The sequence below is a fragment of the Nyctibius grandis genome, chromosome 19, assembly GCF_013368605.1.
Source record: "Nyctibius grandis isolate bNycGra1 chromosome 19, bNycGra1.pri, whole genome shotgun sequence".
Taxonomy (NCBI): domain Eukaryota; kingdom Metazoa; phylum Chordata; class Aves; order Nyctibiiformes; family Nyctibiidae; genus Nyctibius; species Nyctibius grandis.
The window spans coordinates 3,174,179-3,200,433 of NC_090676.1; the positions used below are offsets into that span (position 1 = coordinate 3,174,179).

Consider the following 26,255-nt stretch of genomic DNA (forward strand, 5'->3'; position numbering starts at 1 on the left):
TGACTTCTGCTGCATTTCCCATTAAAACATCTGACTGTCTGATAAAATATTCCAGCTCTATTTCTTATCTGTCCCTGTTCATTTTTAACCCTTGCAGCTAATTAAACAGTTTCAGGCTTCAGGCATGTGGTCAAGGACTCGCCCAGCCCTAACAGACCAAGCGCTATTTGTTGCCGGCATAAACTGAGGTTTCCTTTTAATGAAAAATTCATGTGTCTCTTGCAGCTTGAAAGATAAATCTGTGAGCGTGTGAAAGACCCATCCCGAGAGGTGCTGAGCTGCCCGTGCTCAGCACCAGCCAGGGTCACCCAAACGCTGGCCATGTCAGTCTGTCCGCAGCTTGACAGACAGCCCGAGGAAGCCGGCTCCTTTAACAGGCTTCAGGGGTTTATTTATAGCCCCTTGGAATAAGTGCAGGTGATACTTAAGATCGGCAGATTTAATGACAGCGAGCTGGCGAAAGGCCAGGTCTGCAAATAGTGCCACTAAAAGTCTTCTCCACCATAAAATTTGTTTAATGTAAGAAATCATATCGTGCAGGGTTTTGCCTGCCATTTTTATAATTAGAGGGAGAAATCTCCATTTCGCTCCCAAGAGCAGCCAGCACTTTATGGGACGCGGCTGTCTTTGGGTGGTGGGTTTGGAATTTATCTCCACATTCGGAGGGACTCTTGTGCTCTGCTTCCTGGGGGAGGGGGACCTTTCCAACCCCAGATCTCCTTGCACTTCCCCAGAGATATGGAGAACAGAAAAGAGCAGCAGGACCTGCGCCAGGTCCACGTGGTGGCTGATCACGGGAGAGGAGGAGGATCACACCCCGTATGTGCCAACCCCGGGATCGAATCCTTGCCAAGGAGTTGCCAGCCTGTGACATCCCTCTGAGATTTCACCAAAAACCCATCAAACTAATCAAGAAAGCAGCTCCCAAGTTGGGCAGACGGGAGCTGGGCAGTTTGTGATCTGTAGACGTGCAAAATGCATTGAAACCACCACACTTTGTTCTCACTTTGTCAACATTTGATACCTTTGTGTTACTTTTCTCTAAAGAGCCACGTTAGATTTTTGCAACTATTCCCACTTTTCACAGACCTCCCGATCTCATACAAAACCCATGGCAAATTACCTTGAAATAAGTTATTTTATTCCTTTTTTTTTTTCCTTCCTGTAATAGAACAGAAATGAGCCTGGGTGGTTTTGCCTACTAACTTTGCTACCTAATAACAAATGACTAACAGCACATAGAGCAGCGTACTGCACCTTATGGCCTGGCATCGTCCCTGGCAGCATCACCAGCGACAGCCGTGTGTCCCTGGGAACAGCCTTCGCAGGTGAGCATCTGCCCTGGGGTTCGCAGAGGGACCGCAGGCTGCGCTTGGGGAAGAAGGGAGATCTCTTCCAGCCCAACCCACGACCCACTCTGCTTCACAAAAAAGGTTTTTTTTTTGGTGTCCTACAGTTTTGCCTTCTCTGAGAGAGCAGTGACTTAAAAACTATGTTTTTAAGTGCTTTGCCAAGCACTATGCTGGCAAAAATCCAAGGGTTGGAAATCCCATTAGGTTTTGCGCTTAGATGTACAGATGTATTTCAGGAGCTCTCTGCCTGTGATCTAGATACAGTGCAATAGCAAGCAGGTCGCCCACTTTCTCTTCTCTGTGGTCACCCATCCAGCCTCCTCCATCAGCAGAAGAGCTGAGAAATAGGTCTTTGCTCATCTTATTTTCTGAAGGGCCCCCTCAAGTTGTACCCTCTACCTGCGCACCTCCAGAGTGGCCGTCACCACTCGCCCGTGTCCCACATCACCTCTGTCCCATGATGGCCCATGGGCCGAAGGAAAGTCTGGAGGAGATGGGAATATTCTGGCAATCTTTATGGAAACATCTTTCCCTGGTGTTGGCACTGTATGTATCCACTGGACCTCCTGCCATCTCAGCTATACATAGATTTTGGTCCACTTCCCTCCCATTATAAAGATTAACCGTGGGTGAGCCCCGGCCAGCTCCGTGATTTAGATTACCCATTTCTGTAATGGACCTGGCACTTGCCTGGCTGCGAGATGGGCGGATATTTATAGACACAGTCTGGATCCCAGATAAAATGCTGTATCTTTAGTTGAAGATGTGAGAGATGATTAATGTCCTTTCCATGGGATATGGTTTAAAGTTGAGGTACTTCAGGAATACCTTAATGCCTTGCTGACCTGGGACCTACATTCAGAGGAAGCTTTAAAATTAAAAAAGGCAGGGGAAGGAAAATAACTGGGTGGATTGTGCTGAAAAAGGTGCTAGGTGTGCCTGCTCACTCAGTCTTTTTTTAATATTTAGGCTTTTCCTATCACGTTTTCCCTCCAGGAGGATGAAAAATTGAAAGAGCTGGGCAGACAGTATCTACTCTTCAGATACAAGTGAGAAGTACATACACGGACATTTATTTACTGGGAGGAGGAGAACTCCATCACACAGAGAAAGTGATCGTGCCTCCTTCAGTTGCCTCTGTGCACAAGGGGCCCGGGAAGTCACAGGAGGAGCCACCAGCACAGGGAAAATGAAGCTCGTGCCCTTACAAGACACTGCGTGCCCTATTTCCAGGTAACAACCGGGTGTGAAAGAGGCACCTTGTTGGCTGTACATGTGTTTAGACCTGAATTTCACACTTCGTTAGTCTTAGGGGTCCCTGGAGGCTCCTTCATGCTGCCTGGGGGATTTGACCTTGGGAGAGGTTTGCCGGTGCTGCGCAGGGCGGCTGCGGGCTGTGGCTTGCCGTGTCTCCTGCGATGGCAGGATCCGTGCCGTGCTCTCCGGGATGCTCAGCCTGGCTCCGGGGCGCAGCTGTGGAATCCCCTTTGGGAGAGGTTAGTGCTGCTCAGGTGCAGCCGCTTTGAGATGGCATCTTGGAGCGATGCTCCAGCATGTCTGATAGATGAGCCCTCCCCTGACGCTGTGCGGTAAGTAGGGCCAGGCTGTTCTGCTTTTCACCAAAAGCCGTCCTTCCAGATACATGAGAAGTGTTTGTAGTGATGTGATTAGCAGTGGAGGTTGGCAGCTCTATTTTGAGCCCCAAAAATGTCTTTCAAGGTTTTGAAATGGACTGCCAAAATCCTCTGAGACCTGACCCCCGAGTAACTGATGTGCAGCAGCTTCAGCAACCTTAGTTTCAGGACACTCTTTCTCCTGCTCTCAGTTAATGCTAAAAATCCAGAGGCTTTTCCCCAAAAATGGATTAATTCAAGTGAGTTCCCTGTACAGTTCTCACCCATGATCCAAATCCAGCCATCGAGAACTTGCTCTTCCCACGCCGTGTACCCTGGGGTGATGCAAACCCACCTGCAATCGCTCTGGATGGGAGCGAGAGCTCCCAAAAGGATCTCAAGAGCTTTCTGGGGTGCAGTGACTGATCCTGCACCCAAGGAGGACGATGTCTCCTGTCCCTTCGTGCTGTCCTGCAGCCGACGTGCACCCAGCAGACATCTCCTGGTGCTTGGTTAGTCGGTCACTCTGGTACATGAAGACTGGCAGGGTGGTTTCAGCGACTGGGGATTGTACTGATGTGTAAAAATTGAAACTATCTATTTAATGGAGGGCAGAGGGAGCAATTCAATGGATTATTTGCAAAGACTCAATCCTGGTCGAATTTTGACAGAGCCCTACTGTAGCCCTGTCCTGTACACCCGAGCACTTGTGCAATGGAACAGACACCATAAAAATGCATCTGCAACACGAATCTCAGCGTGGGCAGCTGCAGGGAGCTCTGGTCGCATCACTGCGCAGCAGAGGAGGAGGTTTGAACTCTGAGCTTTGAACACGGGTTTGAACGCTCCTGAGCTGCTCATCCATGCGTGTGCCCAGGGGCTTATCCCCTGGCAGACACCAGCACATCCCATGTCCCGTGCAAGGCACCTGAGCGTTAGCGATAAATGGTCGCATCGAAATAACACATTTGCAGACCAAAAGTGATTTTGCTACAAAATCTACAATTTCAAACAGCAGCACCTGATCAGACAGAGCACGTTGTGCTTTGCTAGCATACAAATCATGAGCAGAAGAGGGCATTTCACTCAGTAAAGCTGCAAGTTTTGAAATAACCCAATTTTTTCTGGCCCAAATTAGTAATTGCAAATTATTCACCCAGTTCGGGTAGAATGTCCTGTTTTTGCTGAACTAAAACCAACTGTATAATACCCTCTTAGCCTACTGGGCTTATCTCCAGAGCTCAAAGCTGTTCAGCTTCCTTGTGTCTCTTCTTCCTCTCATTTATTTTCCATATGATAAATAATAAAAAAAAGGATTTTTAAACCAGAATAGGGCAGAACTTTTCTTCTTTAGTGCACGGTTTGCTGGGGGATAGGGAGAAGGCTGGAGAACCTGAACTATTATCAAGAATGCCACTCAAATTACAATATAATTGTCTGGAAAAAAAAAATTCTGGCAGCTAATTCTGATTGCAGTGCACATTTCTGTGCCTGTGACAAATGATTTCTAAAGTTAGACTCAAGGACACCAAGCTTCCAAGAGGTCACTCATCTATGGTGTTTATTTTATTTGCCATACCAAAAGAAGTTTTAAAACAGTTAAATTAAGAGAAAGGGGGGAAAAAAATAAGGAAGAAAAGCATGGATGATCTGAAAAAGATTGAAGTGTTTTGTTTTAAAAGGACTGATGCTCACAGCCATAAAGTATGAAATACAGGAGGGAAAGCAGATTTGGGGCTAACCTACAATATCACATTAGACTTTAAAGCTGTTCCGACAGACTAAGCATTTGAGAAAGAATCGGAGCTGTTTGTGATAAGTTGCTCCTCTTATCGGCAAACTGTCATCTGTCTTGAGTGAGAACGTTTTGTCCACCCTACCAAAACAAGTCAGAAAAATTGGATAAAAACAAAAATATAAATCAGAACGGTAGCTGGGAGCGGAGCTGAAATGATGGCAATTTCCTGGCAAGGATCGCCGTGCAGCTAAATGTCAGACGTGGCAGAAAGAATTATACTTTCGACTCGAGGTCAGGAATTATGTGCAAGTGTGTGGTGGGCAGAGCCCGGCCAGCGCAGGGTCCCGGTGACAGCGGTGGTGGCTCCGTGGGCAGCGGTGCCAGTGCGTGTCCTGGCTGCAGAGCTGCTGTCCCACCGGAGGCTTCGCTCCTTGCTCGGCACAGCCCAGCTCCGCGGCACGAACTTCCCGTTGATTGCGGGAGGGTCCACGTCGCAGGATCAGACCCTTTCTGCTCACAGCCGGGGGCAGAAGTCGTGGTGCCCACAGCTTGCTGAGGGTCTCAAGGCTGGAGTTGAGTGTTGCTGGAGCCGCCCTGCCCCGTGCCTGGCTCCCTGCAGAGGCTTTTCCATGGGATAAGTGGCTTGCAGATAATCACGAATTAAGCGCTTCCCAGGCCCTTTCTAAATCTAATCATGTCATTGCATTCCTAAAGCACCCCTGGAGCTACAGCAGGGGAAGGAGAATGGAGGTGCACCCTGTGGACCAGCTGCACCCGAAGTGCTGGGCTCCCCCTCTCCTCCGGGTCTCCTGCGGGGAAATCCCACTCAGGTCACGGGGAAGCATCAGGGCACAACCTGCTCCTTGGCAGTGGTAACTGTGGACAGCCCCTCTATCCACCCTCACCTTTCCAGCCCTGCATGGGGAGGCATTTAGCTGCACCCGCAGTTCTCAGTGCTTCATGTCCTCAGGCCAAGGGGACGGTGCACAGGGCTATCATGGGTGCATGTGTGCCTCTGGAGCGTGGAAAAATATCCAGGGACACGGGCACGATATCATGACAGCACCTTGGCATTTGAGCTGGAGGCAAAGCGGGGTGTCTGTAACACCACTGGGGATGAGCTGTGTTCATCGTCTCCCAGGCAGGAGCTTGGCAGCCCAGGAGGGCAGACGTTGCTTTGTGCTCGAGGCATGCACCAAATTTAGATGGGGAGCAGCAGGAAGCCCAGGGACCTCAGTGTCCAGGGCAGCACGGGTGGTAGGGAGCCAGGGTGCAGCCCACCAGCCCTTTCCCCACACTGCATCTGACGCTTCCGTGTTTTTCTCTTTCACCTCAACACATTTACCACCGTGTTCCCACTGCAGCAGCCAAGCTGATATCACTGGAGGCAAGACCTGAATCAGATCCTGAAAAAAACCAGCTATTTAGATTCACCAGAGCTGCTGCACTCTCGGCAGCACTTAAACCACGAGACACCAAATTGCAATTTGGAAACAAGAGGTACAGTGAGGGGCGATTTGGAGACACCCTTTTACAAAATCACCAAATGGGAAAAGACTGATGCTGGGCAGAAATGAGGCGTGTGGTCTGTCAGGTCATGAGTGGTAAAGATGTGGCAATGTCAAAGGCTTGGGCAGCCTGGGGCAGGGAGCAACACCTCGAAAGCAGGTGAGGGAGGAGACTCTTCTCTGCCCCTAGTAAATGAGCAGCTGAAAGGGAATCACTGGAAAACTCCCCAAACCCCTTTGCTGGTGGGGAAGGGGGAGCTGGAGCTGCTGCAGAATCTCACAGCCCTTGTCACCAACTCCTTGCCCAACCTGTCCCAAGGTCACTGCACTCCGACACCCAGCAAACCCCTTCCCTGGCCGCTAGCACTTCAATCCGATACAGAGGGGTTGTTGGGGCTGGGTTATAGTGAACTGCTTTGCTGTAATATGGATTTGAAATTCTAAAAAAAATATTATTCATTTTGCAACAGTTTGGTGCTAAAGACAGTGCAAGTGCGTGGGTAAATCCAGATGAATGAGCGATAGCTGAGCCTTTGCTTCAACCCAACCGGGAGCAAAACGTCCTGACACACGAAGGCTGGAGTGCCGGGTACTGCAAAGCCCTGGTACAAGTGCCAACAGCAAGTGTCCATCTCAGAAAGGGTAAGTGGTTTGTAACGGGGGAACTGGGATAAGGGACAACAATTTATTCCCTTTTGGAAATACCCCAACATCAAGGACATCAGAGCTGCCCTTTAAGCAGAAGCTGCTGAGAGGCTGGTGCAAACTCTTCTCCTGAGGGTATTGTTTAATGCATATTTTGTTGCAAGTGGAGGGCTGATCCAGGCAAGGGTTAATCAAGGCTGTGCCGAGCACCTAGCACATATACACCGTATTTGCAGCAGTGTGGGTGCATATATATGTATATATATATATCTCACATACACAGGTATTTATTTATCTATGGCATGTGGGCTGGGGAGCACACAGGCTCTCCTCTCATCACGGTGGGGTGTGGGATGCCACACAAATTCTCTCCATTGCTTCTCTGGAAAGCCTAGCAAGCCCGGGGGAGCCTGCATTTAATCAGCAGCGTGTCGCTGCGCACTGCTGTGGACAGTGGGACTTCACTGCGGTGTTTTGGGAAGCCCTGGAGCAGCTATAGCCCAGAAAACCACATTCCCCCCAGCACCCCAGGGATGGCTGAGCTCCCAGGCCCTCATGGACTTTGTCTGCAGGGTCCTGGGTCTGCCAATAAGACATTTCAGTCCCATTTAGAAGGACTTTATTGGCTTTTTTGTTTTTTCCTTTTGCTTTTACTGCTGGGGATTTGGTTAGAGAAAATAGTGCCATGACCTGGGTCGGTATTTCTCTCTCCGTGCAGCACAGTTACTACATTTGAGCCCACTGAGAGCCTTGTGCTTTCCTGCGCTGGTGAATGTGGCATCATCAGCTTTGGAAGGGGACACTCAAGGACGTTTGGGTCCAGAAAAGGGTGGAGGAGCGACTTCCTTCCCCTGATCTGCCATCACCACAGGGACCAAGGAGTTCTGGTGCTGGTATGAAAACACAGGGGATTCCCTGGAAAGGAACTGACCTCCTCTGCCCTTGGGTGACATGTTCCCCTCTCAGCACTTGTCCTCCAGGCGCTTCGTCTCACTCCATCCCCACCCATTCCCCAGCTCTCTCTTCGTGGGCTGCCACATTCCCTCCACATTTAGATGCCAGTCTGTCCTCGCTCATTGCTATTCTCCACCCCTCTCCTTAGCTCAGCTTAGCTTCAAACTCAAATGCTTTGTCAAGGTGCCAGGATCCCCCGGCGGAGGTGAAGGTTGGTAGATCAATGCCATGAATGCTTCCCAGAGCATAAGCACCTCTGCACATCTTGTGCCTGGAGAGAGGGACCAGCCCTGGGGCTTGGAGGTGCTGAGGACCCTCCCTGCAGCGGCACTTCCAGATTTGCAGCTCCGCCTCAGCTGCCAGCTTTACTCCAGCACTTGGCTTTCCCCTGGGCTCACCAGCCCAGCTATGAGCACTGTGGTATTTGGGAACCAGCAGTCTTAATTATCTCCTAAATCACATTATCCTCGTTCCTATGATCCCCTCTTTCTTCCCCCTTTCACTCCTCTGTGTCTGTGGACAGCAGAGAGCTCTGCCTCTCCCTGCACCACCACGTCCCTGGACAACTTCCACATGAGCCACATGCGATTTTCATCTAAATCACCCCAAAAGCAAGGATAGAATCGAAGGTTCATCACTTCTGAATCACAAGACCACAGGCAGTGGCACCAAGACAAGAAGATGCAAATGCCTTTGTAGAAATGCCTCTGACAAGAACATGTCCTATTGCTAGCAAGGGCTTCCCAGGGGTTTCCATCCTGGTCCCATGGGAGAAAGAAGTGCTATCATCCTGGAGGACAGAGTCTGGCTTTTGTGGTTTGTATTATTTGTAAGGAAATTAACCCCGTTTATCTCACACCAGCTCATTCTGAAATCTCAGAAATTAGGTGTCATTACTAGGTGTTGTTACTCTGCGGGAGTAAAGTCGTACCTAGCCAGCAATGCAGCTATCTGCAGATAGATGAGGAGGATAATTTGATTCCCTCTTTGGAAATGTCAAACTTTATGGGTGAATAAAATACATTCAATTTTCTTCTGTTTATCAATATTGGGTGAAAACAGACCAGAAATTACTTATAAATGGGTAGTGTCAAGAGAGCGGCTGTCTATTTGTTACCCCTAGCATATGCCCAGCACTGCTGTGGCAGCCACAGACACTCTGTGTAGTGTGTAAGAACCAAGTAAAGCAACAAAACAAGGCACGGGTGAAAGAAAGAGCAACCCCTGATACCTCTTCATTGATAGCTATTGCTGCACACGTTGGTCCAGGTCCTGCAGTCAATAATCCTGGTCACGCAAAATAAGATGGTGACAAAGCCACTGCAAAATCATGGTTTTGAAGGGAAATTTGAAGAACCTTGTAAGGATGTGCTGACCTGAGCTCTGAGCCAAAGGCAAAGCAGAGACTTGAGGCTGAATAACAGGAGTGCCGTGCCCTGCATCAGTCACCCGTGGCCAGAGCAGGAGGGGGCAGATGGGCTGGTCCAGTGAAACGCAGGTTACTCGTGTGCTTGAATTGCTGAGCCCAAGCCAGGTCAAAATCTGGGCACACAGAAAGGATGCGGTCCCTGACGGCATGGTAAGGGTAAAAGGAGAGATTTCAGGAAGGAGAATAGAACAGCGGTGAATGAACTTTTCAGATAAATTATAGCTAAAGAGGAATGAAACATTATCGTTTCAATTACCGCTGTGCCCAGCCACGCAGGTAGTAATTCAAACAAGAAACAATTGGTGGATTGTCACCCTCAAATCAGACACATACCATTTAATTCCATTTACTGAAGGTTCACTGACTGTATTTTGAATCAAATACAGCCATTAATGTGCAAAGATCTGAAAAATGCATGTGTCCCTTTTACAAATGTGACAGCGAGACACTAATTCCTGCAAAACCCTTTTTCTTCAGGTTGGGCTGTTCCTATTGCCTTTAGTGATGCAGATATTACTTATTAAAAGTTTCAGTGTGCCAGGCTAGTTCTTTTGAAACGGCTTGTGCCTTTTTGCTCAGAGCACACGAAGAGCACGGTCAAATCCAGTCTTACATTCCATCATCCGAACTTGGCAAATTGATTTGAATGCAGAAAAAGCTACTTTCATTAAAACAATTAAATCCTTACTATTATTGCAGTATCTGGCTATTACAGCACAAATATAAATCATCAGTTACAGGAGCTAAAAGCTTTTGGATAGAATTGCTCTAACATCTGCCCCACGCAATGGGCAGAGGAAGGATGACGTGTGCCAGGCTTCTTCATGGGCAACAGTGCTGCCTAAATAAAAACCTGCCGTGTTCAGAAAGTGAATATTATTGTGCTGCCTTGTTTGTTCTCCAGCAGAACAGCAACGCATGCCTATGGGCAGAGTGAGTGGGAGGAACGAGGAGAGCTGGCACCTTCCCCAGGTGATGCCTCCTCCTCTGCACGGCTGTCACGGGGTGCGTGTGACCCTGGCTGGGTTTTGCATCATTTGAACCGTGCAATGGCACGACACAAAGCTAAATCCATGCCCTCCCTCATCCAAGAAACAATTTCATGGGTGAAAATGTCCTATTCAGTGTGATATGGTGGAATGTTTTTGGCACAAAGATTTGGGGATCATCTGCAGAGTGCTTTTCCTTTCCTTTTTAAAATAATATCTACACGTATCCCATCTGTCTGCACCGTCACATGCTCTCCATGGGGCCACGAAGTGTGTTGCCTAATAAAACCAGACCTTTCCGTGAAACTACACTTGCCCTTCTGATCTGGTTGAGATTGCATCAAAGGGCAGATTGTTTAAATATCATTTCACTGGTTATTGAGTGGGTCATTGGATTGGGATATGAAATTTCAAAGGCTTTTCTCTTCCTGCTCTTCACATCGTTCCAGGTCTCACTTCCCTACAGGTGCTCCCTGTTGGCTCAAGGACACTTCCAGGCAGCAGAATATCAAAGGAGCAGGGATGGACAGGCCAGCTCATCCTACACATTTTAAATCGCTTAAAAAGACCCAGAAGCCTTTTTGCAAAGAGAGTCTGTGGCAGGGGCTGAAATCAGTGCTCAGCATGTGGCTTAGACAAACAGAGCAGTCATTAGTGACTGTTGTCATTGTCACACCGGTGTAGACTGTTAATTCAGCACAGGAGTCATTAAAAACAAGCCTCAGTAGAGAGAGGGGGTTTTGTAAATGCTAGATGACTTGGCAAAAAAAATGAAGATGACCCCCAACATCCCACATTGCTCTGCTCGTAAATTGAGAACAAAACTCCCAGGAATTTGCTGGGGACAGGATTAGGCACTAATTATTTTCTTATGCTGAAAACTATTAAAACCCAGCCCTGTTTTTCCTCACCCCATAACCAAGCTAAGCTTACCTGTCGTTCAAGACATCCCTCTCTCCCTGGAAGATGTCACCACTTCCAAAGCTTTCACCCTGACTTTGCTCCTGGGTTGAGAAGGTGACACCCCTGTCCCCAGTGCTTCTGCCAACCTGTGCCATCAGCTCAGGGGGACATTTTGCTCCATTGAGCCCCCAATTTGTGACTATTTCCATGTGTCTGAGAGCGAAGGGCTCAGTCTGGTCCCACCCCTGCTCCAGCCCGAGCCCCAGGGCGTTAATTGCCTCTGAGCTCGCAATTAAAGAGCAGGATCCGCTATGCTGCATGGGTGTCCCTCTGTTAAGAGTTCCGCCTACCAGGTGCTTTTAATTTATTTGCATTTCCAGCAGCGATAATTGAGTTATCAATTTTGTGCTCTTTTGGGCCAGAAGCAAAGAGATCAGAGAGCTATTTTATACACCTAATTATAGATTATTTCCCATAGCTATAAAACCACAGAGAGAGAGACCCAGAAAACGTGTCGTGAGGTGCTCTGTGTCCTCTTCATCTCTGCTGACTTCTCCCTATTGCTCCCTCAGACTCCAGGCTGAACGTCCTCCAGACAAAACAGTTGTCAAAAGCAAGAGATACCTATTTCCCCACAGGTCAAAATCTCTCCCCACCCCAGCAGAGAGCTGCTTAAAATCAAATTCCACTTATACTTAAACGATCTGTTTAAGCCTTTAGCACCTCGTAGAGCCAGGCTGAGATTTATTCCGTTTCTGTGCAGTTTGGCTATAATTTGGCTCATAACGGTGGCCCGGGGTCCTGCTGAGGAGTGAAAAATTTTATTTTCTTTCCCACTTCTGTTTTTTGGGGGCTTGCATTTGGTGTGGCCCTTCATGCCCCCATTAGCTCCCCACTCCCTGGGTCCGGCTGCAGTGCCGCAGAGCTGCCCTCCATCCCACGCGGGTCTGAGCTGCCTCCAGCATCTGCAGATCAGCCAGAGCTGCCTGGAGCACACTGCAGTGCAGAGCCAGTGCTGGAGTCCAGCAGATCCTATTTTTATATTTACGGAAAGAGATGGGAATCGTCTGTGTGTCAGTATTAGGTTTCTGGTGGTGACATGAAGAGGCCATCCAAGATGTATGACCTAGCAAATGTACTGTAATGCACACATCACATTTGTCCTCCGAGTAAATAGATATTGTCTAGGGTACATTACATCTGTGCTTTCGTGTTTAATTTAATGTAAGTGAACTGCCTTAGTTTCTCTAAATAGTAGTAATAAACATAATGCTAACAGTGATATTGCTAATAATTTATTTTGCAAGTGATTAATCAACAGTGAACTATTTTAATTACCTGTTCTGAAATACCAAACTCTAAATTAATTATGCATCATTATATGAATTCATATATGTATATATATACACATTTATATATTAATTCCAAGGCTAATTAAAATTAATAAACCATCGGACTTGGTGAATTCATGGAGCTGAGGGGGGATCTGCTCTCCCCTGCTCTTCTGCCTTTTGCATTTCATTCTCAGCACAAAGAGAATTAAATTCCAGTGCTTTAAGCAAGCAATTTGTGCTCCTGAACAACATATTACTCAGGAAAAATAGCAAACTCCCTGGGTCCCACCCTGCAAACAGAAGTGTCGGTGCGTGGCGTGGGCAGGGCAGCGGGTGGTGGGAGCAGGGTGGGAAGCGAGGGCTGTGATGCTGCTGCCAGGGGGAAATGCAGAGGGGGACTCTTTCGAGTGATCTCTGTGCCAGACCTCAGAGCTCCCTGGAAATAAAACCAAGCAGGCACTCGAACAGGGGAGAAGGAGATGATGCAGATTCAATTGCTCGCAACAGTTTTTGGAGGGAAATCCAGGATTAAATTAGCAGATTTGGGGCGCAACCAAAGAGTTTTACTTTTTGCCTGGGACTGGGGCTGCATCTGGAGATGTTACAAGGCACAAAGCTCACAGCACTGGGGTATTCAGCAGCGGGAGCATCCCCACGTGTCCCGAGACGAGGCTGGGCAGAAAGGGGACACTATGTCTTTGCATTAAGGCTCAAGCACAGAGCTCGCGGCCAAGAGGTCCCCAGCCATCCAGCGCTAGTCCTACCAGCAGCAGTGGACCCCAGCGGGTCAGTGCTCCCCGTGGCATGTGCAGCATGGAGGGGCAGGGGAATTGCAGGGGAGGGAATCTCTAATTTAGGGGTGGGGAGCAAGGCAGTCCTAACGGCTTCCAGCATCGGCTTGAAGAACAGGATGATTAATGAGAGCAATGGCATGAAGGAACCAGAAACTGAGTAATGAGACCTTTATTAGATACGTAATACCACTGGGACCTTCTATAAAGAGAACACCAGGAGTAGGGCTAAGTTTTGCTGGGTTGGGAATGCATCAGGAAAGGGGAAAGTATTGCTGACTTTGCAGTCAAACGCCTGGGCTGTACACAGCCAGGGCTGCAGTGGTGTTCATAGTAAGCCTGGGACATGTTAATTTGGTCATATATTTTCCGACGGCGGAAAGACACCCTGACTTTTGATTTACTGTGCTGTGTGGATCTATGCAATGTTGTGGGTTTAAAATGCGGTGTCCAGAGCCTGATTTAGTCACCTGATGGTTGAATTCCAGCTGGGAGCTGAAGAAGCCGTTATACACATAACAACAACTTCCAGCCAAAAATTACTTATGGTTTCAATTGAAGGAGAAGAAGTTGCTGATAGTTTAGGTATGGATGTCAGAAACGCAGCAGTTAACAGCAGAGATGAATGAGAGATTGGGAGGTGATAACTTAGATAAATTGGTGTCTCATCCATATTAAGGAGACAGCTCATCCTCGGTTGCTGCTGGATGACATGAACAGCAGAGCTTATATGGATACTAAAATACATTGGTCTTAAAGTTAAATCCCCAAGAACCATCAGAAATAAGTCTCAGAAGCCAAAGTGAGATCTGATGCACGGTGCAAAAATATGCAGTCTGTCAGAGCACGCTGCTCTCTCCATATAACTTCCACCGTTTGTGGGACAATTATAGAGAAAACGATACTGTGATCTGTAAAGCAGTTCCTGGAGTGGTTTTATTCACTAACTCAATGCTATGCATAATCATTGCCAGCAACATCTCCAGAGGTGTGTGCACAATAGAGACACATCAAGTCAATGAGTCAAAACATCAGAAAATAAAATTCAGACGAACATCACATTCAAAAATTGTATCGTCTGTCATTTAACACTGTCTGAAGACCTCCTTATTGAAATAATACATCTAAACCAAAAGTTACCCCAGGCAGTAATACCGTGTTGCGCTGTGTTTAGGATCTACCAGGAACCGGGGTTTTCCACAACTTGAGCTGGCTGCCGAAGATGGTGAGCTGGGGTTATAAACCCTTCGGGGATCTTTAAACTGAAGCACCCAAAAGACTTGTAGAGGGGAAACGCAGGGCGCTGGGAGGGTCTGTTCCTCTCGTGTACCCACTTCAAAACCTACCAAAGTCAGTAGTGACCCCCAAGTGTCACCCATTTCCTTTGCTGTGTGGATGTGTATAATAATTTTTCTTTTAAGACCCAAATTCACCTCTAAAAAGGCATCGTATCCAAATGCAAAATTAATTTGCCCTCGCTGACATTACACTTCACTGGATTAAATCCTTCATTCCTCCTCTTCTAAAACACCCATCGAGATAAGATGTTTCCCTTTTTGAAAATACAGGTCTGGAAGACCTTTAAATCCCCTAACTAAATTCTTATCATGCCTCTTTCCCAAAGCACCATGTATAGCATCGCCTCTGGACTACAGCTTGAAAGGAGCAATTCCCTGCAGGTGCATGTATCTGAGGCCAGGAGTATCTGCTCCTGGGTGCTTTGGCAGGGATATCACAGCGTGGGCCATAAGGCAAGTATATATATGTGTGTGTGTGTGTGTATATATATAATAAAAATATTTGTGTACATATAAATGCATATTTTTTCTCATATATACACACACACATGTATTTCTTAAAAAACAAGGCTTTTATTCTAGGATTTTCTCTTAAACCATATGAGATCACAGCCTATCCTGTTGTACTAAAGGATAATAAAAAATTGCCAAGTTGCTTATAATTTCCCACAAGTTCCTAGCTGTAGGTACAGGGAGGATGATCGTTTTGCTCTCCCCTTTTTGCTAGCTGCCGTATCTCCGCACCAGCAGCAGAGGTGGTGGTGGTGGTCCCATCCCACGTGCAGGCAGATGTGGGTGGGAAGAGCGAGCGCTGTGTAATGAGTCCGAATTGCTCCAGGGTGTAAGAATGAGCAATGAGCATCTCTGCTGGAAGCAAAATCAGGAACTTGGGTGAGCTTTGCCACATAGACAACAAATCACCGGGTATGCTTGAGGGTTCATTTTTCATTGGAAACGAGTACTTTGCTGCTTATCTCCTTATTGCTCATCAGTGCTTCTTTGCCCTTCATTTCTTGGAAAAGGCATGGTGCTTAAATGGGTTGAAGGGTGGACTCTGAGAGAACTAAGCCACCTCTTTAATCTCAAAGGCTTTGTAAAGGTTTAATTTTGCTCTCCAGGAAAATCTCTCTCTTCCCAGTCCACTCGCCTCCCTCTCTCCCCCATCCATCTAGGTTGCCTCGTCTGTATCTGAAGGCATGCTTGCCATCCTTTGAAGAGGTAGTCTCCTCTAAAAAATCAATAGTTAACATTGTCTTTAAATAGTCTGACATTTACCTTTACTGCAGTTTTCATTTCTTTCTGGGATTGCTCAGACATTTGTATTACCCGTGTACATTCCTTATTTCTCTGCCTGCAGCCACTGACCAGGAGCTTTGCAAGGATGGAAATCCTGCTGGTGTAGCTCACGGCCACAAATAAGGGGACTTTAGCAAGATAATTGAGAGGACTGGAACTCACTAATAGAAGCATCTTTAATTTATGGAAGACATCGAGTGAGAATAATTACAAGCAAAAGGGTAACATAAATCCCTGAAGAAAATATATCCTGAATGCAGTTTTCCCAACAAGCAACTCTGAATGACGGCCCAAAGGTCAAAAATAAAAGGCTGTGAGCTTCAACCTCTCGAGCCATCCACCTTTTGTTTCCCCTCCTGTCAAGAAATTGTCTAGGGGTTCATTTAGAAAGCTGCTTGTTCAGAGCAGGGCCGTTTGCAATCTGGGAAAGTTAAGCAAATTAGCAGAATTATTAGGTAAGAGGCAATTCTCCACAGCCTGCAAAGCAACCGCTTGTTAAATTAGCTCACACGAGAGAGTTGCACTGATCGAACGATGGCTGCAGTGTTTGCAGAGAGAAGGCTGTGCAGGCATTTTCTGAGATAACACTGCTGTACTCCAACTGAACAAGAAAAAAGGGGAGTTTGCACAGATTCCCTGGCAGGCTGGGACAGGCTCCTTGCACAAATGTGCTGGGAGATGCCTTTGGCTTTTACACACATTCCTGCTACCCAGTTTCTTTTGCAATAATAATTAAAAAAAAAATAATAAAAAAGAAAACCCCAATATCTTCAAACTAGCTACTTCTAAAAATAGGGAGGACTGCAGGAGAGCTGATGCCACAAGATCACTGGAAGCGGGTAGCTTGTTGCACCCACTCCCCTCTGGGACTTGCAAGGACACCTGGGGTTTTGCAGCCTCGCCGTCCTGGGGCAATTTTGGGAATGGATCTTTCAGCAGCAGAAACAGAAATCGGAGTCCTCCAAGAAGCCAAGGAGAGGGTGGCTCACACATGGTTTCTGATCAGTCAGTCTCATTTTTATATACTCCTTGGCTATTGATTTGATATTTTTATACCTTATATAGTGCACTTAGTACAGGAAAAATGGATTAACCAAGTAAATGTGCTTTATTAGAGGGTCTCTGATGGAAAATTATGTCAGTTTTCCATTTAAAAGATGCGTCAGATTAATCTACTCATGGATCAATTTGTTCATGCTTGAAAAATCTACCAACACCCCACATAAAAATTTCCAGTGTCAAACTGATGCTGGATATAACAATCAAAGTTTTAAAATGAAGAAAAAGGTATTATGGGGAAGTCTTTTGCACTTCCAACACAGCTGAGAATGAAATGCTCATCCCCAAAGTGAAGCTACCTTAGTGACGTCGTGGAATGGCATCCATCAACATCAGCGCAAGCAGCAAACGGCTGGGCTTTTCCAGCCTCACCCTGCCTGTTCAGAAGTGCAAATAGCACCCACAACTGCAAGCAGAAGAGCTCTGGAGACCAAAAGTGTCTAAAACAAGGGCCAAGACACCTCGCAGCTCCTTCCTAACTGCACCACGTAGTCTGACAACCCGTTACAAGCCCAAAGACCTGGCAGTGTGGCTTCAGTGAACGTTGGTTGCATCCTGCAATAGCTCTGCCAGCAGATCGATGGGGAGGCTTCTGCGAACACCGGCTTCTCTGCAGCCCTGATGCAGGACAGGCTCCTGCTGACATCAAGGGAAGCATTTGCCCATGGGGAATCTGCAAAGTCAGGCTGGGCATATTCACCAGATAAATCCTCTGCAGTTGCTGGCAATGGACCTGAGCCACGATGGCTCTGAATTTGGATTCAACTTTTCTCCCAAATTTAAGAGGTACGGGGTCTGGAGTCAGTTTAAGTCTCTGCCCAGATGTTAGTTAACAGCTACTTTCTGGCTGTTCCCTGGTTTCCTAAAAATCCCCCTTTTTTTTATTGACTGCTTCACACTGCATCGTCTGCTTTAAAATGGAGAAGGGCACAACGCTTAAGCCTCTACAATAGTAGTTTTGGGGTCAGGATCATTGGACTTGGGAAGTGCTGGCTGTTGAACACTGTTCTGTGGCACGAATGGTGCAGTTGTTTATTTTTTTTTATTTTCCTGCTTCTTTCTATGACTGACAGATGTCCCAGCTCAAAGGGATGTCCCAGGTTTTGTCCTTCCCAGGTTTTTTTGGCTCATTGGGCCATGCTACTCACCATGGAAAGATGGATTATGCCTTTACTTTCTAGTTGATCAACTTTTCCTCCTAAGTACTTAACAACCAACATGTTTCCCCCCTTTTTCCTTTGTGTAAAAAACCTCAAATTCTCTTGCAAAGATAGATGGGGCAAAGTAGCTACGATTACTGTCCATCTGGGAATAAAGCTGCCATGGTATTAGACAAAAGTCTACTTATATTTCATTGCTGTTTTTCATTACTAAAGCACGGAGCATGCTGGAGCATTTCACAAAAGAGGAGTTTTAGGAAGGGAGAAGTGGGCTCAGGGTTGGAAATTCCTCTTAAATTGGAGTCCTTGGAGAGTTGCTTCATTAGCCATTTCCCAGCCATCAGTGCTCAGAGCCAAAGCGATCAGCACACCTCGCTAAAGCAAACAGGCAGATCAGATCAGCTCAGTGCAAGGCACGAGCAGCCACGTAAGCCACTCTGCGAGGGGACACGGCTCTTTGTCCTACTCTTTGAGTAAAACTACGATGGCACAAAATCAGGAGCTTTGGCAGCAAAAAGAGATTGAAAGGAGAGTTGTCATCTTTAGAGCGGGCGTTTAGGGAAACAGACCTGTTTCCATCTACAGCCGTGCGCAGGAGCAGCCAGTATGAGCTAATGGTCCTACAGTAAATTGTGCAGCAGCCAAATGTCCCTTAGCAAGAGGGTGACAGAGGTTGGGGCAAGAGGAGCCCAGGAGCACAAGAATGAGCTGCCTCAAAAGGGGGAGAGAAATTAATTCCTTCCACAATGCCAAGGAGGGACTGCGGGATAATTCATTATTTGTTCCTAAGCGAGTGCAGAACGAGGCCACCTCTTACTCCTGGCAGGATATCAGCTCAGGGCTGAACACTTGCATATTTGGGAAATATTTTCAAGTCTCTCCCTCTCTGTCTCCCTCTCATTCTTTTCCCACCTCTGCAGTGGCAAAAGGAGAAAGCAGAAGCTATCTGTCATGCATGGCACAAAATGATTTGTAGGAGGGGGAGGGCAGAAAGGGCTGGAGGCAAAGGTTATCAGAGGGAGGTGCTAAGTGATGTGAAATACCTATCCCACATGGAAGTGGAAAAGAAGTCCTTGGTGTTCAGCCTCTTGTACCTTCAAGAGAAAGACTGGCCGTGCTCTGCCTCCGTCACTCAGTTATTCAGGTCGTTGTAGCCCACCTGTAGGCATAGCAGCTCAGATTTTCATCGCTTTTGGGGGAAGTAGAGGATATTTTCCTGCAGGTGAAGTCCCCTTTTTGCAGTTCTCTATCCCTCCAGCTGCACCCCCAGTATGAAAGGGCTGTGCCAGTTCTTAAAAAGTATAGGAGTATTAAGCCCATTCTCTGTGCAAGTAAATTACAGCGACTTATGTAACACCAAACTCAAGGAATGCAGAAATGCAAATTCCCTCCATCCTATGGCAAGATTTAGAATCTTATTCTGAGTGCAATATTTATTACTAACAGAAACCCTGGCAGGACCTGGGAAATGCTGGTGGCCCTGCAACAGAGAGGATGCATTCAATAGCTTGCTGGGAAGTGGAGTCAAACATGAATGGCTCAAGCCAGTCATTGCACTCAGTGATAAACAGCTTGCAGGAGCTATCATTCACCCAGAAAGAAAGGGGAAGGCAGATCATTACGTTTATTGGTCATAGTTTTTCAAGAGTCAATAAAGACCCACTAGAAAAGGCATGGTTAGTAGCAGGATTATATATACTTTTTGTCTATCTCAAAAATACCTTTGGCTCAACAGCTGTACATAACACCAGTAGAAGGTCTGTCTTCTGCCCAACCCGTCAGGATGAATCTTCCTCCTAGATGATGGTCCTGGTGTCGATGGTGCTCACACTGTGCAGTTTTTAATGTCTTTAACCATCTTTAGATTTGTATCCTGATAGCCCCTTCAGGCTATATGTCAATGCCATCTAGGAGGAAAAGAAGAGACTTCCGCTCAAGCGGTAACGTAGATCTCTTGGCTAAAATTGTGCTTCCTTCACTTGACAAACTGTCAGCACAGAACAATTATCTGCCTGTTGGTTTGCTTGTCCCTTCTTTCCTCTCAGAAAAAAAACAGATGAAGGAAAAGGGTGCACGTAATAAAACTCCACAGAGAATCCAGCTGATCTGATTGCTCTACCCAGAGACGTGCTTGCAGATGTATCAAAGGTAAAAGTGGGTCCCTTCTTTATGACCTCTTTTGCCACTTTCTCTTCCTACACTTGACTGATGAATGCTTTCAGGTCTGTTTTTATCTGTCTCAAGTCCTGTATAAATATGGTGGATATTAGAGTATTAGTGTATTTAGGCTGATGTGTTTAGCAGGTCTGGATTATGAATTGCTCCTCAAAATAAAGTTTGCATTTGCTGGCAAAGGTCTTTATTACAGAAGAGGGTCAAGCGAAAAAGGATTATTCCTGCTAATTATTCACTGTTATTTAATATTTGCACAAAGGGTTTGCAGGACTGAGTCCTCTGGATTGCCTTGTTTGAGAAGCTAATAGGGTTTCCAGGAAAGCGGCAGTGGCTGGTGGGCCATCGGAGCAGCCTCTTAGGGGATATGGAGGACAATTAGATTTGATGTAGTTAAGGCTGGTTGGCTAAAGGCATATAATGACTTAGCCAGGACCTGGTCCTGGGGTTGTCAAAGTCAGTGGTAAAACTTCCACTCAGAGCTGTGCTTTATGGGAAATTGACTGAAGCAGATCCAATTTTCAGACCATGGGCAGCTCCTGGCTGAAATGGGCAGCCGTGAGCCAGCTCCGTTTGCTCTGGAACACCGCTGTTGCATCAGGAAAGACTGGGGAGTGAGCAGGGCCGAAACACTAACTGTTGGGAAGGATATTTGTAATTTTTTGACCCATGTCCTAGGTTTGTCCCTATATATTAGCAGTCCCTAGAGAGTTCCCCTGAAGTCTACCAGCTGCCTTCTGCTTGGGCCTCATATTTCCCTGACTAGACCATAATAGACTGTATTGTTATAGAAATTCGTTGCTAAGTGAATTGAATTTCTCATTCCATAAAGATATAATCAGGCAATAAAAATACTGGCAGAAATCTTGAGGCATGGGTGCCTGAAGGTGGGGTCCACATTTAAGCATCTAAATACATGGCCCAACTTTTGTAGCCCCTGTGTATTCATATCTTCTCTAGCTTCAAGAGAACTGGAAGCTTTCCTGCTATTCAAGGCTCAGGTGGGTTTGAAGGTACCTAAATATGGACCACACTTCTTCAAGGAGAAAACATTTTCATTTACATTCCATGGTTTTCTTCAAATCGTGATGCCTCCAGCTTCCCCATTTGACATTTTTTAGTAACTTAATTATCATTACCAAGGAAGAATTTTAATAATGATGTTGTTTACATTGGACGCAGCCTTGGGGAATGAGAAAGAATAACCCAGACTGCAGGAGCAGGAGGGAGGAGTGTGGTATTTTGGAAACCCAGGCCACAGCCTGCTGGAAACATCTGCTTCTACTTAACCTTTTCCTCTAGAGTCCCGATATTATTCACAGCCTAAACTGCCAGCAATTAGGGACTTGTGCTGAGGATTCCCCTTCCCTTGTGCTTTTGTCCCATCCTTCCTTGTTTATGAATTTTGGGACTGACAGCGACAGCGTTAAGGTGATGTTTGCTCAGCAGCTGCTACTCACGCAGTCATTCCTGTCTCAGCCGATGCCTTTGCTTGATGCTTCTGAGATGGAAATTAGGAGGTGGGATTGGGTAGTGCTCAGAAACCAGCACTGCTAATTGCAAAGCAAATAATTGGCTGGGAACGACAATGTGTCAAGAGGTGACTTGCAGCTACAGAGGTGGTGGCCACTGCCAAGGGCAGAGCTGTGCTGTGTGGCTGCAGCTGGAAAGCCACGAGCATCCTTACTACCCACGGCTGCAAACTGGCTCCGTGCTCATGTGGGGATTTGTTGGAGCTGCTTTTTCCTCTGCAGGCACAAATATCAGCAAATGCATATTGCAAAGGCTTGGGTCTCTTCTGTTAGGCCAGGTCAAAGAACTTTGGATGCTCTTGTTCTGCAGCAGAAATACCGGGTACATGCCTGATCTAATTGAAGCAAGTGGAAAAAACCCACCCATGTAGACTTCAGCAGGATTTCGGCATGGATGTTTAGGCATTATTAAAGTGCAGAAAAATGAGCTAGCAGAAGTGCGTAAGCACCGCTTTCCTTTTAGCTGAGGAATGGTGCTCCTGCAGTAACATTGCTCCTGATGTCTTTGCCTTTTAAATACCCAGTGACATAAATATTAGATTCACATTAAGCCTCAGATCCAGCAAATAGCTCCTTATCTTAAAGCACATGAGTACTCTTGGCCCTAGTAAGAACATTTAAATGGTACCTAAAGGACCAGAGACATGGAGTCAAGTGAACCATATTTCTGGTGTGTGAAGAGACAAATCTCTTCACTCTCCTGCCAGGGGTTAACTTGGGCCAGGTGTCATTGAGAAGTAAAGACTGAATAATCTCACATCAGACTTTAGCATCCAAATGGCTCATTATACCAGCAATATTCATGGCTTGTGATAGTCCTATAGATTTACAATGGTTAGGAAAAGATGAGGCCCAGCTTACTTTCCCACCAATCATTATTACATGGGAAAGTGAGTGATTTTCTTTAAGTCCATTAGCATAACATTAGTGCTTATAACGACCAGACGAGGGTAGACACTTCACAAGTCTTTTAGGTCAACAAAGTTAAACTGGGGACCCTTTTTTGGGAGCATAGCTTTTATCCCCTAAATAAAAAAAAAAAAAACATTTTTGGCCGGTACAGGCTGTGGATATTTGCAATTTGGGGCAATTAAGATGTAACTGGTATTCCCAGCTCATCCCCTGCTCTAGTAGCCCCGTAACTCCCCATTTCTTCACTAGAGCTCATTAAATGAGCAGCTCGGCGCGTGCTACAACTACAAAACACAGGAAGGGAACTTCAGATCAAAACCTTTATTCTTTGTTGCAGCAGGTGAAACACTGAGGCACGGGGCTCCCAGGTGGGGTGAGGGAACACATATGAGAGCGCACAGCATTTGCAGTTGAAATACACAGTCCTGAATTGCAGCTGAGATCAATACAGGAGGACGATAGAGATGATCCATCTCGAGTGGTCTCCGTTAGGCAGAATTGACTGGCAACCACATAATGACTCAGGCTCAGCCCACCAGTTTAGAGCCCGAGTGATAGATCTGCAGACGCCAGTCATCATAATTTCCTTATCAGCAGCGTTCACGTGGCCATTTGTCTCCTGCTACCTGAGTTGTCTCCGTCCGGTTCAAGAGTTTTATCTTCCAAGGTGCATCTGAGAGATCAATGCACAGCTACAGCTGGTTGAAGGGGACCAAATCCATTGAACAGTTGATTTGGTTCCATTTTACCAGCTTTAGCAAAGCATTTGGCCTCACGGGCTGCGGCCAGTAAAGAGGGGAATTCCTCAGGGTCTTTTCTTTCCCGGCCGCCTGGACCTCTTCTGAACTTGCTGCCTGATGTTGCAGTGGTTCAAATGGCTTCACTTTCAGGCAGTCGGGATTTATTTAAGCTTCTTAGAGGCTACGGCTGAAGAGCGAGTCTGAACTAAAGAGGCAGGTTTAATAGCAGTGGAAGAGTCTGCAGCGGTAACCACCAGCCTGGAGCGTTTTTAAACCTGATATTTGGTTCCGTCTGTTTTGAGAGCCACACTGCTATTACAGTGTGACATAAGTAAAAGCTATTGTTTTAATCCAGATACTTTAATTGTCACCTCCTGCCTTCTTCCTTTCAGTGTTTTATGGCCTGCTGTCCTCCTCCATGCCCCGTGTTTCGATGTCTGAAGTGCCACCAAACACGCAGCAGCAGGTAAAGCAGAGAGATGTCCTTTGCTATGATCAGCCCAGCCCTCAGCCGAGTAACTCAGGGCTGCAGAGCTCTTCTCCCCTCAGGGCTCTCCTTGGCAAATGGGAAGGAATAGGCTGAAATACCTGAAATCTTTTTTAGAGGTTAGCAGACTCTGCCTCCCTACCCTGCAGCTCCCCGTGTTTTCTCATCTGGCATTAAAATCAGTGATTTCAGTGATTTTAAGATCTGCTTGAGACAAGCAATGGTTGGATTTGCCATCACCAGAAACCAACAGGAAAGGGGTTGAAGGGAAAAGAAAGAGGGGAGAAATGGGAAAAAAAGGCTTTTCTTTCTTGCAATCTCAAAATCAGGCAATTTTCTCCCCAGAACCTGTCAGGCAGCCCTGCCCCACCGGCGCTGCCCAAGCCGCTCGCGCGGTGGTTCGTGTTGCAGCGCTGGGGAGTGGATTTCTCCTGGAGAGCCCTGCAGCATGACCACCCCACTGCTAAAAATAACTCAGTAAATCAAATTTAAAAATCGCAGCAGCTCCGATCATTTCTGCAGCAGGAGCCAATAAAGTCAGGCCTTCCCTTCTTAACCCGGAGCCGCGCGCAGATATTGCACATTGCCATGTGCATAACCTATTTAAAGAATTTATATGCGTCATAAGGCAAAGGTGACTTTCCCCCCCTCTTCCTCACAGCCCACCACGCTGCAAGATGATACTAGGAAAAAGCACCTGCGCTTATAACCGCTGCACACAGAAATATTGCAAGTGGGGCAGCGTTACAGCTCCCCGAGAAACGCAGGCTTTGCACTGTGATGGTAAGTACTGCACATCGCTTAACTGCCCAAACCCGTTACTCCAAGCTGCCTATAAATAAATGGAGAGAGAGACAGAGAGAGAGAAAGAGAATAGCTTTTTAAAAAGAGCTCTACAATTAATTTAATCGAGTTATCTCTAGGTACCTTTTCAAGAGACAATCAAGCCAAGGAACTAAATGGAAACTTAGACAGTGAAGACCTGGAAGTATTAAATTCATCCTTTGGTGAGCTACAGGAGGAAAATGAAAGTAATTATTTACCGGTGATTGCGGGGAGGTGGAAGTGCCGTTGGTAACTGATGCTGCACTGAACCTGCAAGCTGAACCCTGCCAAGCACACGGGTTTTGGGTGAGCGTGCACCGAGCTGCCTGAGCATCACCACCGCACACTTCAGACACGCTCTGCTCCCCGGGTACGCTTGCTCTGTCCTGGTCCCACTGATTTGGGGAGAGTCATTTGAAAACATCACTGTGGGAGAGAGGTGCAGGGGTTACACCGAGCACCTTCTGCCGTGGATGAGTGCTGTCCTCACTCCTCCCCGCTTTGCTTCGGGGAGCGCCCAGGAACACACTTGAAATCAATGCGAGTCAGCATGGATGTTCTGTAATGTTTTGTTTAAATTCTCAGCAGTGAGTTATGGGCGAGGTTTTCCTTTTTAGAAAATTAGTTTTTCTCTTCTGGATGCCATTAATCAAAACTAATGATGTCTCTCTGGTGGTGAGGCTTTCCCAGCAGCTGAGAAAGAGCAGCCCACGTTATCGGCTGGAGAGGGCTGTAACACACCGGGGCTTGGAACCTCCCAGCAGGGACAGCACAGCTCTCCACCAGCCCGGGCACCTCCAGGCTGGGCTCTGAGGCTGCACAAGCCGTCCGAGCAAGACGAATTACAGAGGCTTCTCTCAGACCTGTTCAAAGGTCTGAGCTGTGTTGGAGCTCCTGATCCAAGGAGCTTCAAAGATCCAAGGACCCTACTCCAAGCCCTGCCTACCCATCACACCGGCACATCCCTGAGCTGGGCAAAGTCCACGCATGCTGCAGGATGGCATTGGAGAGCCACGGGCACACTGATAAGAAACACTTATTAGAGGCAAATCAAAGCCAAAATAACAAAATAAACCTGTGCATCGCTCTTCTCCCTTTGCCAACCATTGCATAGTGCCTCTGTTGTGCTTTTGGCCCAGGTGTCAGCTCCGCTGTTAACAATTACAGGCATGAGAACAGGCAAAATCCCCACATTACCAAACCACTACCATGGCAAGTAGGATCAGTAGTAGGCAACATAAGAGGATCTGATCTACAGAAGACCTTTCCACTTTAGCCTCAATATTCTAGTAAAGATGTGTTACAGACAGCACAGAAAAGCCAAAGAATTTATCAGCATTTGTCGATATTCCTAATGAAGCAGAAGATTCAACATGCAATAGAATTAGCCTACAACAAACCCTTGCATAGGGCCCATCCTTCTGAGTCCAGAAATCTCCTGCCTATTCCAGTCCGATACCCTTTTGAGAAATGAGCATCCCTCGAAGCCATTATCATTACAAGCTAAAAGGCCAAATG

At 46.8% G+C, this 26,255-nt stretch overlaps 1 long non-coding RNA gene across 19 annotated transcripts in view; it reads right to left on the bottom strand.

Moving 5' to 3' along the window:
* Nucleotides 1-26,255, bottom strand: part of LOC137672216 (uncharacterized) — a 67,135-nt gene that overhangs the window by 26,817 nt on the left and 14,063 nt on the right. For 15 of the 19 annotated variants that reach the window (XR_011049542.1, XR_011049539.1, XR_011049547.1 and 12 more), the window contains exons 3-4: nt 19,791-19,976; nt 19,113-19,228 (exon numbers count right to left, since the gene is read on the bottom strand). This is a non-coding gene — a long non-coding RNA (uncharacterized lncRNA). Of the gene's footprint in view, nt 1-14,168; nt 15,783-16,008; nt 19,229-19,790; nt 19,977-26,255 lie in introns of those variants that run through there. The other 4 variants (XR_011049531.1, XR_011049530.1, XR_011049545.1 and 1 more) reach the window with 2 other exon arrangements.